The sequence below is a fragment of the Hetaerina americana genome, unplaced genomic scaffold (assembly GCF_022747635.1).
Source record: "Hetaerina americana unplaced genomic scaffold, ioHetAmer1.1.p SCAF_12, whole genome shotgun sequence".
Lineage (NCBI taxonomy): Eukaryota > Metazoa > Arthropoda > Insecta > Odonata > Calopterygidae > Hetaerina > Hetaerina americana.
The window spans coordinates 36,373,142-36,387,608 of record NW_027286292.1 but is presented as its reverse complement, the minus strand read 5'-3'; the positions used below and the strand labels follow the sequence as shown (position 1 = coordinate 36,387,608).

At 38.7% G+C, this 14,467-nt stretch overlaps 1 protein-coding gene across 1 annotated transcript in view; it reads right to left on the bottom strand.

Annotated features, from left to right (window-relative positions):
- Nucleotides 1-7,258, bottom strand: part of LOC139685913 (cell adhesion molecule Dscam2-like) — a 680,584-nt gene extending 673,326 nt beyond the window's left edge. Inside the window, exon 1 of the mRNA XM_071583048.1 lies at nucleotides 7,145-7,258. The gene's annotated coding sequence lies outside the window, so the exon portion shown is untranslated. The remainder of the gene's footprint in view (nucleotides 1-7,144) is intronic.
- Nucleotides 7,259-14,467: the final 7,209 nt, after the last annotated feature.

Sequence of the window (14,467 nt, the reverse complement as noted above, 5' to 3'; positions counted from 1 at the left end):
AAAGGAGTTTTAATCATTTCCCTTCATTTGCTAGTGGAGACCCGACCAAACCGGTGAATTCGGTAAAGGTTTTGGGATCAAGGAAGAATGAAGGATGGTCTGTGGGGTAGACGGGTGTTGAGGGAGGAGGAGGAGGGAAGGGTAATAGTGTGGGGCAGTAAGATCGGGGGCGGGGGCGACAGACGTGGGGGAGGGGTGGTCGATAACGTGAGAGTGGGGGGAGGCAAAGGGGAAGGGAGGAGTGTGAGGGAGTGGGGGAGGAAGAGAAGGTCCATACTCGCTGCCGTACCCGGCACTGCCGGTGAGGCAGATTAGGAATTGGGATCGTGGGATCCGGGAACGTATAAATTATCTTCCAATCCGCGATAATTTTGCAGGCTTGATGAATTATAGAAGCGCCACGGGGCTTGAAGGGGAGACCATTCGAAGGGGTTTGCCAATGGCAGTGGGGGAATTTGCTCCTCTCTCCATTAGACCCCGTCACCTGACTCTGACCAAGGCAACAGACGGTCGAACGATTCGCCGTCACACTCGTCGCGAGACGCACCGTCTCCGTCGCCAATCCTATAATACAGCAGAAGGATTAAGAGGAGGCTGCTTTTATGCGGTTTTAATTTTCATCATAGAGTCCGAACGTATCTAAAAACGAATTAGTAAGTCATTCCGGAGTAATTGGTTGCCCTGAAATTCGATCTCCATCGGGAAATTTTACCCGTGACACTCCCATGTCAGTAATCTGCTGTTTATCTCAATTCCATTCCGCGGTATTTTTCTTCCATCAGTGCTCGGTTGGCATTTTCATTAGCGATATTTATTTTTCAATGGTTTGAAAAGAATCTTTCAACAATTAGTTGTAAATTTTAAAATATGGATATACATACAAAATATGGATATATATACATATACTCGTATATGACAATTTAAAATAATAATTCTTAAACGCGTCCATCTCTTCCATTATATTTTATACGAAGAAACTTTACGAAATTTAAGCCAGAGGTAAATATTTTGTATGCTTATGATAAATGTGTTAGTTGATTCTGTTATCTCTTTTTCTAAGAGGCTTGTTGGTCTTCACGCCTCTTTATGAATTAGATTGGTTAATAGAGTAAAAGTTTCAAGAGTTTCCTCATTTCTTGGAGATTACTTCTACAAAGTGAGTACCAAATGACTTAAATGGGAAATTCAAATGTTTTCGGCCCATGAATTTTCCGTTAGGAGAAGTATCAAATGGAGGCTCTATACGCAAAACTGTGCAACGATGCAGAAATTTATTTTTCAAGGAAGAGATTCGCACGCAACGAACCCCTTCTTTCCAGGACGAATAAACAAATCAACCCGGCTACCTTTTTTTCTGTCCATTAGCCGCCTCTAATCTCAACCGTATGCAAGGTTTACATGACCTGGTTTTAAAAATAATTTTATTAAGTTGTCTTAGCGCAGGGAAAATTTTCCAAATGGCCCGAATATGGCTTTTAATGAAATACGACGAGTAATTGCCACCACATCTTTTATACCAAGATGCTAAAACATCCAGCTTACCACCTGGTGCATGTCCGAAAGCCGGCAATCGAGACCAAGCTAGGAACCGAGTGTTGCGGTGGAATCGACACAACAGCCAATTAACCTGACCCGTTCTCTCGCGATAAACTGGCATTTAAAGTATTACAGGACGAGATGCTGAAACCTTTTTCAATATATTCTTTGGATCACCAAGTCATCGGCAGTAATCAGACCAATTCATAAATGGGAAATCGGTGTACATGAGCTAAGTCAACCATTCTTCAGTTGACGTCGGAAAAAATACCATGACAGAATATCATATGACAGGTATCAGATGTGCATCAAATATCATTTAAATATAAAGAACGGAATCAATGGAACAGAGCTGCTATCACAGAATTAAAACCTCAAAATTTGAATCAACATTAACTTTTGATGCTATCTACGTCTCGCACCATAGCTAATTTACTATTTAAAAGTATGTCAGTAGAAAATATGAAGTTTAATAGTTTTGAAAGTTTATTTATAAAAAAGATATTCTTGATTAAGGTTTTTATGATACAAACCCATGTCAACGTAAAAATTATTCAAAGTACTTGTTGAACTGAAAGTATAGTGAGCATGAGCAATAATTTTGAAATAATTTTCCTTTTCGGGGATGAACTTCTTGAAATCCTCGTGAAAGCATATTTCTATTACGGGTACAAATAATTTCAAAACACTATACCCAATGCTTTGAATGTTGCAAATGATTAAAATAAAGCCGAAAAACTTCTGTGCATTCAGCTTATGCGGAAAACGAGTCAAATGAGAAATTATTAATACACCCAGATTATTATGTGAATGAAGTTTCCATTTGAAATTATGATCGATACTTCTAACCTAATTTGATGAAATGATGGAAATGTTTTACAATATATGAGGGTAGGCTGAAAACTAATGCACACATGCTTGTAGACCACAAACAAAATGACCTACAGAAGCACTCTTGGTGGCATGTGGAAGTGGCATTCCCCCTCAACATGCATGCACAGGTTTGAGGTCGTTTCATTCATCCAGTGTATTTCAAGAAGCGGCAGTATGGAGACGTGTTCTAGTGCTATGTCAACGCAAGTACAACCGCGTGCTGTTGTTAAATTTTTAACTGCTGAAAAAGTGACTCCTACAGAGATTCATCATCGTTTAAAGGCAATCTACGGTGATGATGCTGTTGATAGGTCTACTGTTAATCGATGAGTAGTATAATTTCGTGGCTGCGAGCCTGATAAAGCCATAATTGGTGATGAAACACGCAACGGACGTCCGATCACTGCCACGAACGATAAACATGCCAAACTCGTCAAAGATTTCATTAAAAATAACCGGCAAATCACTCAAAGCGTATTTCACAGCATATTGAAATATCACTGGAGGAAGTTCGTCGTCTTAAATGCCGCCTGGTGCCAATCATTTTGCAACATGATAGCGCTCGTCCACAAACCTCGCGCGCAACTGGAGAGGCCCTGCGAAACCTGAAATATGAATCAATTCCACAACCTCCTTATTCCCCCAATTTTTATTGGAACTTAAAAGACATCACAAGGGTCAATCTTTACTCCTCGGACGATGAGGTGAAGGCAGCTATCAGGTCCTGAATTCGTGATTTTTTCAGGATGGAATGAAAAAAACTTGTTGGGAGATATGCGTTAGGCTTTAATGGAGACTATGTTGAAAAAGAAATATATCATTTTGAAACTTTGAGACTAGTACTTTAATTTACCTTCCGTCCGATCTTGCTTTTGGTTGTTGTTCGCGCTCTACATGCATGCATACATGTAGAGCGCGGAGCGTAGAGCTTTGACTTCCACATTGCTCTAGGCAAGTTTGTAATTTGCTTCGGCCTGCCTTTCATTATGGATGATTTCGAAATATGCTTTTGGTAGAGCGTTTCTCATTAAATGACTAGAATAATCAATACCATTCTGAAAATTTGTAATGTAAAAATTTAATGCGAAAATTCATTTTCAAAACTTACGGTAAAATTGAATTTTATAAAAAATGAATTTCATGCATGAAAAGTGGTCAAACATTCACGGGAAGGTTTTTTTCTTTGCCTACGGACCGACCGTGGAATTGCCAAGTTTGCGAAAATCTTCTCGATTAGTATCATCAATTTATGCAAGCCAAATGACTGAAGTGCAAAAATTATTTCTCATTTAAGGGATAAGATTGATAAATATTAGACAAATATGATCTCAATTATTTGTATCTAATTTGTAAAAACAACGGCTATTAACTTAGAATGGGGGAAGATAATTTTACTGAATTTTGCAAGAGTATATTTGGCCTACGCTTTTGGAATGCTAAAATTCCCTATTTGGTACTCCTAATTAAAAAATTGGTTTATCCGTAAAAAACACATTAAACTCGCTGATACAATGCTACCGATGAACATGGATTTTTATAACAATAATTGAAATTTAAATTGACAAATTTTCTGATGCAATAAAGAGGCTATTTTGGCGTATGAAAAAACATGTTGTCATAGGTCAGCAAGCCTACAGCAATCCCCATTATCATAAAAGCTTCACTCGGTTGCATTAGTTTCACGCATGAAAATAAATCACTCACACAAAGAGGTTCATTTAAAAACCGGTCTGCCCAATTGTTGCCGATTTAATTCGTCTAGCCTATAGTAAATGAGTAGTATAAATTGCCTTATTCAACCGCTAAACAATGAATTTGATGCCCAATTATATCCTGATCTAACCGTTTCTTTGTCGATTTCGATTCTTCAAAGCCGATTATTGCACAATCTCATCAATAATGATTCGTCTCTTCCACATTCTCTGGACTCCAACGTCATTCTTTTTCACGGACACTCATTCAAGCGCATACGTCTTACGCTCCAACACTCTCTGTTTCTCTAATTATTTCTCCCTCAATTCCTCGATTTTCCATCCAAATGTATTCGCATTAACTAAAACTTATAACTTTTACCTCCCGTTAACATGGGTCATCACTAAGAGTTTTACCATGGAAATGTACCAAAAGGCGCTGGTGTAAAGCCTGCCTGGAAGCAAACAGGAGTAAGTATTCTAACATATTAGCGACTAGCGTTTTTCCGGAAAATGAATTTTCTAATTGCCTCTGGAATTTATGATGCTTGTAAATACTCTCCAATTACCCTATTTAATACTACCTAGGTTGAAATGAGTTGAACTTACATTCTTATTTGCTTGCAAGCAATCAACTTTTTAAAGGGTAGTTTCAACGGAAGTCTAGTCAACTCACGCTTAAACTATGAACGAACATATGAATATTCCCCCCTAGCATTTAATGAAATAATTCACAGACTGAAAATTAACTAGTCTACTGGTACCTCCGATAGGAGCTGAGTAATTCTGTTTTTCGTTAGAAATAAGAAAAAATAATATATTAAAAAACTTTGGAAAAATTTGATGGATAGAGAAATTTTCAAATTTTAATGCAAAAAAATTTCCACGGCCATTTTTATTCAATAAAACTGTTAACATTTGCGCATCATTGACAAACACATAGAAATACATTGCGCTAATATCTGCGCTGTGCCCAAGACCCTGGAAATTCGAGTATGGAACGATTTCTCACCAAACTAAGTGTTTCTAAATCGTTTGCAACTTTCACAGATTTTATTATCGTTTTTTTGGCTCATCCCTCCTTCTGGAATCCTCAAAAGAACAAATTGTCAAACTTAAGTATTTTTAAGTAAAATTTATAAGATTATATGCCATTTCAAAAATATAGAACAATAATTCCATGAAAATGTCCAAAAAATTGCCAAAATATCACATTTTAGGCAAAGAAACGATAGATCATGCAACACCGAAAATAATGCACGCAATGATATGGAGCTGCAAACGAAAACGCGCTGTTTAAAACATTGAAAAGGACTTAAACTTACTTTTTCAATTTGATAAGTTGAAAATATGACTTTTATATAAAGGAACATAAATTTCTACATTTAATTAACAATATGATGGTCCACGGTGATAGTCATAGATCTCCTATCGAATAGTTTAGTTAATTCAAAGTTAATGGTTGACATGTTTGCACTATGAATAGCATATGTATACCTTCTAAACATGATTTGACAAAAGGATGAGGTGTAAGCATAAGCGTTATAAAACCAAAAGACCTAAGTTCCATCATTTGTTAAGTGCCGAAGGAAATGGGATTAAATAAAAATAATGCGAAATTGTTCGTTATTGCAACGCTCACCATATATACTAGTTCCACGAAAAATTTCGACTTTGATTTACTGAATTTTTCTGCAACTATTTGTAGAACTTAGTTTTTAATGCCTCCTTACAGTTAATAATTTACCCTAACACAAACAAATTAATAATTTCACACAGTTTTAATAATATTAAAAAAGATTCTAATCAGTAAAATTTTACTATTTGCTGGAATATCTGAATAGAAGAGTAACATTATTCTACTGAAATTTTGAACGCATTATCTCATGGGAAAGGTAACGAAAAAACCCTTTGAAATAGAAGCCCTCTGCTTATCTAGTAAACATTTTTCTGTGGGAAGTTTTGAGCTGAATACTAAAAACAATCTACTCGATACAAAATTCCAGTTTATGGTCCGCATTTCAGGCAATTCATCAAAATTCCATCGGAATTTCATGATTGAAATCTTGCTAAAATTCTGCATTCCTTAAATTCACTAAAATTCATACTCCATAAAATTATATTGTTTCCCTCGTGCTTGAAGAACATCGACATTCCCATTGGAGGAAGAACTCATAGGCCACCCGACTTTCCTTTGAGTCGATTCCAAATTCTTCTTTAGGAGACTTTGCCGACACCAGTGGACCACTCCCTGGAGACGGTTCGGTGGAATACCTTCTGCCCGTCCACGGACGGCAAGTTTGGCGACGCGCCTGAGTTATCAGCCAGCGACAGAAAAGACCCACGTGCTATTGTCGCTCTGCCAAATAGTGGCATTCGCTACTCGATGCACCAAAACATTTAGCAGCCCACTCAATGCTTCGTTTCACAAAAGCGGAAATTATGTGGTAATCAAGTCCCGCGCCGCATATGTGTAGACTAAATATTTAAAAAAAAGTGTTGGAAAAGATAAAATGGCAATTGGAAAAATAACTGAAGTTTTGTGCATAGGAAATCACGAAGATAATTAATGCAATATCAGGAAAATTTTTTTGATAGATACATCTATAACCAAATTACCAATACAATTGAAACAGTTATTTACTTAAACGTTCGAATGCGAACTGATTCATGTGTCCAGTATATCTCGGTAAATCATAAATATATACGCATATAAACTCTTTTTTTCTTTCCGAAAAAGGATACAACTTTCAACTTGCGAATTAAGGCACAGAAAAACAAACTCTCCACCGACTTGGTAGATTTAATATGCGACGGATCATATGGATAAAATCTCGACCTGGTGGTGAAGAGTTTCGTTTAAAAACTTGCCCCAACTTTTCCAATTCACCGCCGAACCTAAGAAACGATTACAGCAAGATTAACGGAATCCGATCGAGAGAGGCGACCGACTCGCGAATAATCTCGAGGAGCGACGAAAGGGGGAATTGAAACTTTTGCCGAAAGAGACTGGGGCAATAGAAAGAGCGAGATCTGCAACTTACCAAAGTTTCGTGTCGCCCGATTGTAGTGCTCCGCGGCCAGGTCTCCACACCCCAGGCTCGGCGGGTGATGCGGCCGACAAGGGATGCCCAAAAACTTCGCCTGACTCCGGAGGGAGCCCGGGGCTTGTTCTTCCGGTGAAGTTCCGCGGCCGACTGTCTCCGGCGAGGAAGAGCGCGGGCATTATGTACACGCTAGTGGCTGTGGGAGAGGGGCGCGAGAAGCCTGGTAGTGGGGCGGAGGGAGGGCGGACCCTGTTGGTTTGCCGGCGGAGGGGGTGGGAGACGAGCCGAGCGCTCCCGAAGGCGACATCTGAAAGCCGAAAGCGCGGCCCCCACTCCGCCTCACACTCTCTTGTCTCACCCCACCCCTTCTGCCCTACCACCCCACACTCCCAGACCGACCGTCCAGGCCCCGCCTCGCACATCCTGCATATACGTGGGAGTGATAATGCTTACAGGCTGGGGGGGGGCGGCGGGTTGCACCCTGAATCTCCCCCAGCTCCAGTAATCGTACCTCAACGCTAACTCCCATTTTTCCCTGAAAACCTCGGCGGTGGAATGAAAAAAGAGAGATATAATATGATGGAAAAGGAAATATAAAATAATTATTACATCCGCTAGGGGTGGGAGGGTAGGATTGAAGGGGTCGGAGTTAACTTCAGATTTGGGAAACAAAACGGCCATAAAATATACGTGTAATTAGGTTAATGATTTCCACAGATTCGGGAATTATCGAGGGAAATAAAATAAATGGTCTTATTACGGAGTTCTAAAAGTTTGAGTTAATTGAAATCTTTATTTCCACGAGATATTCAGCGTCCATACGTGCACCCTGCGACCATGTGAGTTCAGCGCCAAAATAACCAAATTTATTTAGCAAAATATTTTTTAATTAGTTTTGCCATGAAAAAATAGGATAGAGCTTTTGGATTATGAATAATTTGAAAAAAGAAGACATCACCTAGTACAAAGTTAAGGTTTAACGAAGGAAATCATTTGAGAAATATGTCCGTTTCGTCGTTTCCTTAAATTCTGAATTTAGTCAAAGGTAAAATAGCATGGTAGAAGGGGAAAGTAAAGTTTAATCTAAAGAAGTTCCCAAATGGAAGTTACTCAGTAATAAAATTCAACGTCTATTCCATTCCCAAGGTTAACCTTTGATTCTCCGTAGAATTAAAAGACACGATTGCATGCGCTGGGATGTAAATTAAAATAATATAGACAGCGACCGAAACTGGCAGTTGTGTAAGTGTTACCCAGTGCTAGCAAATTCTTTGGCTCTAAATTTCAGAAATTACAGGATTTAGGGCATATAAATAGGTTAACCGAGTAGATTTAGTGACGGAGATAGTTGTATCTCATACCAAATTTCAAATTTATCAAATATTTTTGACTTGATACTCCAAAAAATTATATGATTCATTTTCATGCTATACCAATTTTCTACAACTATCCTTTAATTGAGTTCTCTCTAAAATAATGGTAAAATACGCTGCATCAATAAATGCTTTAAAATTATATTGTATAATGCTTTTATTTGTGTAATGGGAGGGTGTTGATTCCCTGACCCCTTTTGTACCATGCAGTTAGTCAATTACTATCATTGTTTCGTGAAATCTATGAGCGATTCATTTTGAAATCCTTTGCCCTTTAGGTAATTTTCAAAGGAAGTGAGAACCTTACGAGAGTGGCTGAACTGTACTTCGGTCTCCGAAAATTGGAAAGCACAACACTTTAGAGATTTCCTAGTTTTTCCATTTGCGAAAATCATTTTTTACATTGTTAAGAATGAAACCTTGCTAATACATCTTTTCACGGCTGATGTCATTGTCTCAGAACGTGTGCGCCATATCCGATCACACCTGAATCGGTGACAAGGCGAAGCCAAACAAAAGTGAACGCTGAACCTTTCATGCCTCAGTTGATGGGAAAATCTGATTTTTTTTCCATTAGTCGGTCCATCTACTACAGAGGATGAAAGAAATACAAAAAGGGGTTGGGAACCGTCCATCTATAGTGTAAGGAAAAATATATATCGTCCGAGTGGAGTTATAACCTTTCGAAAGAGTCAATAGAAATTTCCGTTAATTGGAAAGGTGAAAAACGAGCTTACCGTTTCCCGGAGTGCACTACACTAAAAAATGCCAATGTTTTTCATTGAAAATGTGGGAATTATATTTCCCTGTGTGTATTTCTAGAAGAGGAAGAACTTAAAGTGACATTTGTTTTTCTCTACATTATTAGTTCTACAATAAATTCAATCATAAAACTAATTTAAGTTTTTAATTATCAAATTTCCTGCAGAAACATTTGAAAATTTTACTGTTGTGTTAGTTTTCCGCCATATTTGCCTTAAATGCAGTCAATTCTACGTTGAAAAAACAAAGAATTTTTCTTTCTCTCATATTTCTTCGTGATTATGAATGTCCGTCGATTGTTTCATGTTTTTCCAAAATAAATAATGCTTTAATATTTCGGCGCAATAAAGTTTTCAAAAATCGATGGTCAACTGATGGGAGAACCTCGAGTACAGATTGGGGTGGTAAATTATAAAGGTAACACTGGAATTTCACGATTCACAACACAATATAGGAACCACTTGTGAAGAGGGATGCAAAAGAATGTAAAAATGATCGTCAATAAATTCTGTTATACAAATGAGTTTCTCAAATGATTAAGGCTAATATTAGAGAGTTCATCAAGTTATTTAATATAATATAAATTACGCATGATATTTATACCTCTCCCATGTAGTACATCAAAATTCAGAAGTATGTTAACAAGTGAGCCCTAATTAATGAATCGCTATTTAAACTTTAGAGGACCATTTAATCATTTCTATAATTTGATATAATGCCATTCCTTCGTCAATCTAGTTAAAATTATGCAATCAAATTTAGGTGAGTGCAAGGTTAAAAAACCTCATTAACAATTTTCAAGATAAATTGTTATGTATATAAATTTGGAAGTGTTCGACAAAAACATGAATCACCTCCAAATCCAATCCAATAAGGGAATAAAAATACTGATTTAATGGCACATTTAGCGTCGTTTTTAGCAGAATGCAATGTACCAATTTATATAACAACACATTAATAGGAATATAAATTTCGTTTTTTAAAGTCCTTCTCCTATTTTACCTTATTAGTCATTAATTTCTGAACTAATAAATATTCACTTTTTCTGAGATAATTTTCCTGAAATATAACGAAGAATATCGGTACTTGGTCGGTTTTATAAAACTTCACACTTAATATTAAAATCCAAAAATTGACTCACCATGAAAAATGCACTTTTATTAGCCAAATTTCTGGCATTAATTTAGTTTTTGAATCAGTTGAATTCCATAGCTGCCTTTTATTTATTTCATATCAATATAAAAAAGTAATTTTTCCTTCAATTATTTCTAAAAACTCATGAAACTTAAAAATAAAAAAGCAAATTTCAAACACATGTTGGAAATATGTGGGTAATGATCAGTGTACCTCTAAAACCTATTACTGCCATATTATTTTAAGAAATATACTTGATATTTTTTACTTTTTTCTTAGTATCATTTAGGAAAAGTTATTGTGAAAGTAATTTTTTATATGATATATTTTTAACACTTTTCAAAACAAGTCACATTTTTTCTCACATAACGACTTGGAAATAATGATATTTACTAGATATCAAATGATGTTTCATTTGCAACAATTTTAATTCAATTGCCTGCTCCCTTACTCTAACTCTATATTATTTCAAGTTTCACCAGATAAAAAGTCCTTGTCCTATGACGGTCGGCGACAAAACTTTTGATAATTTCCTGTCACTACTCCTAAGCTGTCCGCCTCTCTGTTTCGCAATATTAATATTTGTGCAGAAAATGATAAGGTGCTGCAGTTCAGAGAATACTATTTAACAGAATGTATCTTCTTGTACACAGGGTTGAAGTCTTCATTTCTAAATTCTCCAGTACGAGTGTCCTTTGAAAAATCCCTTGGTTCCCCAGTAACCATTCCACTGCCACATTTTTTTTTCATTTCACTATACTGTTTTGGCACCAGTTTTCATATTACAATCAAGATGAAGCGAAATTTGAGATTTGTCGTCGTGAATTATAATTTAAGTTCAGCAATACAATATTCTAAGTATTTATTTTCAGAATAAATTTGAAAAGGGGTGATATATCAAGTTTATTGCTTCAGCTGATACTAGAAATTATTATGCTTCTAGTGACATCAGATGAATTCGTTTTCCAAAGAGAAACTGGAAATTCATACGCCAACTAAAAGCTTTTTAACGTGATTTAAATAGCAAAAAAATTCTGTTCTGAAATTACGGCAGTATATATTTATCTTCATGCAATAAAAATGAAGTTCGTTCAACAATAGAAATAAGAGCAGCCTTACCAATATCAAAAAAAGTATTATTAAATATCACATCTGCTTCTAGCCACCAAATTCGAGGAACTTTGTCACAATGTCCTTTTTTTAAACACTTACATTTGCGGTTAAAATGTTGTAACAAAAAATTGCTTCAAACCTTGAATTTTTCCGAAGAGAATGTTTCATTCCCCTCTTATTTATTGAGTTTCATATTTTCTAACGAATGCATAGACATTTTGTCCGAATCCATTTCCTATTATGTGTCCTTGAACTTCCACCTTGTAGGTCATTCATTTTATTTGCCAACAAAATTGTCAATACACATATTCTGCCTATTTCGTCTACCTTTTCATAAGTCTTACAAATAGAGACAGGAAAGGTCTGCACTTACGCAGTGCAGCCCTTTCCCTCCCACATCTATTCCATTAAAACCGCATATCACAAGGCATTTGACCAAGGCAAACGTGGACGCAAAGGTGGACTGTGGGATTAGAGTTACAAGGAAGAAAAGCATCCGTTGATTTGATTCCTAATCCTATAAAGGAATTATGCACGCAAATCCATGAAATAAAATCCCTTAAGACCAACAAACCATAAATATGATTGCTTTGATTGATTTCAGATTTGAGCTCTCAAACCGCGACAGTGAAAAAAAGTATGCTTTCAGTAATGTTGTTAATTTCATTATTAATACTTCGCAATAAATAGTATTTAAAAAATATTTAAACATAAAATACGTGCACAAATGTGTTTGTATATATATATAATATATATATATATATATATATATATATATATATATATATATATATATATATATATATATATATATATATATATATATATATATATATATATACATATATATATATACTTCACCACCTCTATTTGGTTCGTCCTTTATGTGTGTTCCTATCCCTTTTCCTTATATCTGTTACTGTATATATGAGTATTTATTCGCCTTTGGCGGGATTTCGTGTTTGAATGTGTATTTGGCCAATGTGGCTCATCTCTTTCTTCTGGCTATGCGTGCCACGAAACGCACTGTTCCTTTCCTGTATGATGTTGTATGAATTCTAACCCACTGTCCTTTCCTCTTGTGTATTGTCTATTTCTCCTTTGGTGGGTGAAACAGCCCCCTGACGCCATCTCTTGGCTAAAGAATCGGGGCGCTTGGCGACATATTAGACCCACGGATCTCAGGGTAAATTACGTTTCCTCGATAGCAGGACGTGCCTGTGTTCACCGAGTGTCAAAAATTCGCCGGCGTCCGAGGCTTCGGCCGCTGGGGTTTGGAGAGCGGCACTGCCGGACTCTCTCGGAAATCGAGGTTCCGATCGTGTTTTGTTTCGAGCGGCGGTTGACCGCCTAGTTCATCAAGAAGCGTGCAGTTTGACTCTCGACTTCTTCCGCCGGGAGGGCCGTACTTTTGTTTTGTTTACTGGATCAAGACTGACCTTGACTCCTGGTGTAGAGCTTAGGCTCCTTTTTATTTGCTACCGCCGGGTGCGTGTAGCGGGGAGGGAGTGCACACGAGTGTTTTTTTTTCTTTCTTCTTGGAGTGCTTTCAGTGCGCTCTTCTTCTTTTTTTTGGCGCTGGCGTGCTCCATTTGATTTCCTTCAAAATGGTCGTACGTCGCGTAAACACGCTCGCCTTGCAAGTTGATGAGAAGGCGAAACCCCCTACTCCGTTGGAGGTCCACCTCTTTGCACTAGAGTCGCTGGGCCTCACACCAGAAGAGATTGTGGCGATCCAATTTGGATATAACCGCCATTTGGTATTCCTGAAGTTGGCAACTGAAGCTACTATGAAGAGGATTCTAGATCTTATCCCACGAAAACTACCGTTTCCATCCAAAAATGATCCGAGGACGACGATTACTATTGACGAGACCTCCGGTAGCCCTTGTAATGTCAGGGTTCTATGTCTCCCCGTGGAGACCCCATTGGAAGATATTACAGGCGAGCTTCAACGTTTTGGAAAAATCCATCGCTCGTGGGAGAACAGGTGGGAGGGCGACAAATTGGCGCACGTGTTAACAGATACGAGAGTGGTGCGGATGACGGTCGAAAGAAATATCCCCTCGTACCTCCACATCGGCCGCAACCGGGCCATCATCATCTACGAGGGTCAGCGCCCCACCTGCGCCCGTTGCAACCAAGAAGGCCACGAGCGCAAGACCTGCCCTCGGAACCAGGGAGGGAAGAGCTATGCGGAGGCAATGTTTTTGGCCTCCAATCCGAACACCGCCGAGGGGATAGATGAGCCCGAGATGGCTGTGGAGTAGAGGGCGCGGTCCCTGATACTTATCGAGGGTACGCCCCCAGCTGTTCCCGCCGAAACCCCGCATCCCCCTCCACTTGGAGGGAAATTTCAGAGGGAGCGAAAGTCGTCAACGGAAGAAAGGGATCCGAAGAAGAAGAGGGCGGACGACATTGCACTGCTGATTTCGACCATCGATCAAGCTGCGGTCCCTACCAGCTCGGATAAACACTCACGACCACCGGCTCCTATCTCCGTGACCCCGTCAAAAGAGGACAGATCATCCTGCGTCCTTCCTTTCTCTGGCCACGCCGACGATGCGTTCTCCCCGCAATCCTTGCTTCACGGGCTTCCAACTCCCCGAGAATCACGGGTGACAGTGGGGGAGGATGTATCCGATTGCGACTGTCCCCCTTCCTCAAGCCCGGCGGGCCCCTCGATTACGGTATCACGGAAAATCAAGAAAGTATCACCGGCCGCGGAAGTTGACACATGTGCGAGCAAAACCTTGTCGACGTCAACAATCCCAGACATTCCATCGTCATTCTCCTTTGAGGACAGCCAAGGTGTCGACGATCTTCCCAGGGCTCCTCTAGAGGCGGACCAATTCAACCGATCTCCTCTAATTTCTCCCGATGGCGCCCCTTCGGCAGAAGACCACCAGTCCGCCACCCCGCCCCCCCTGAGGCAACC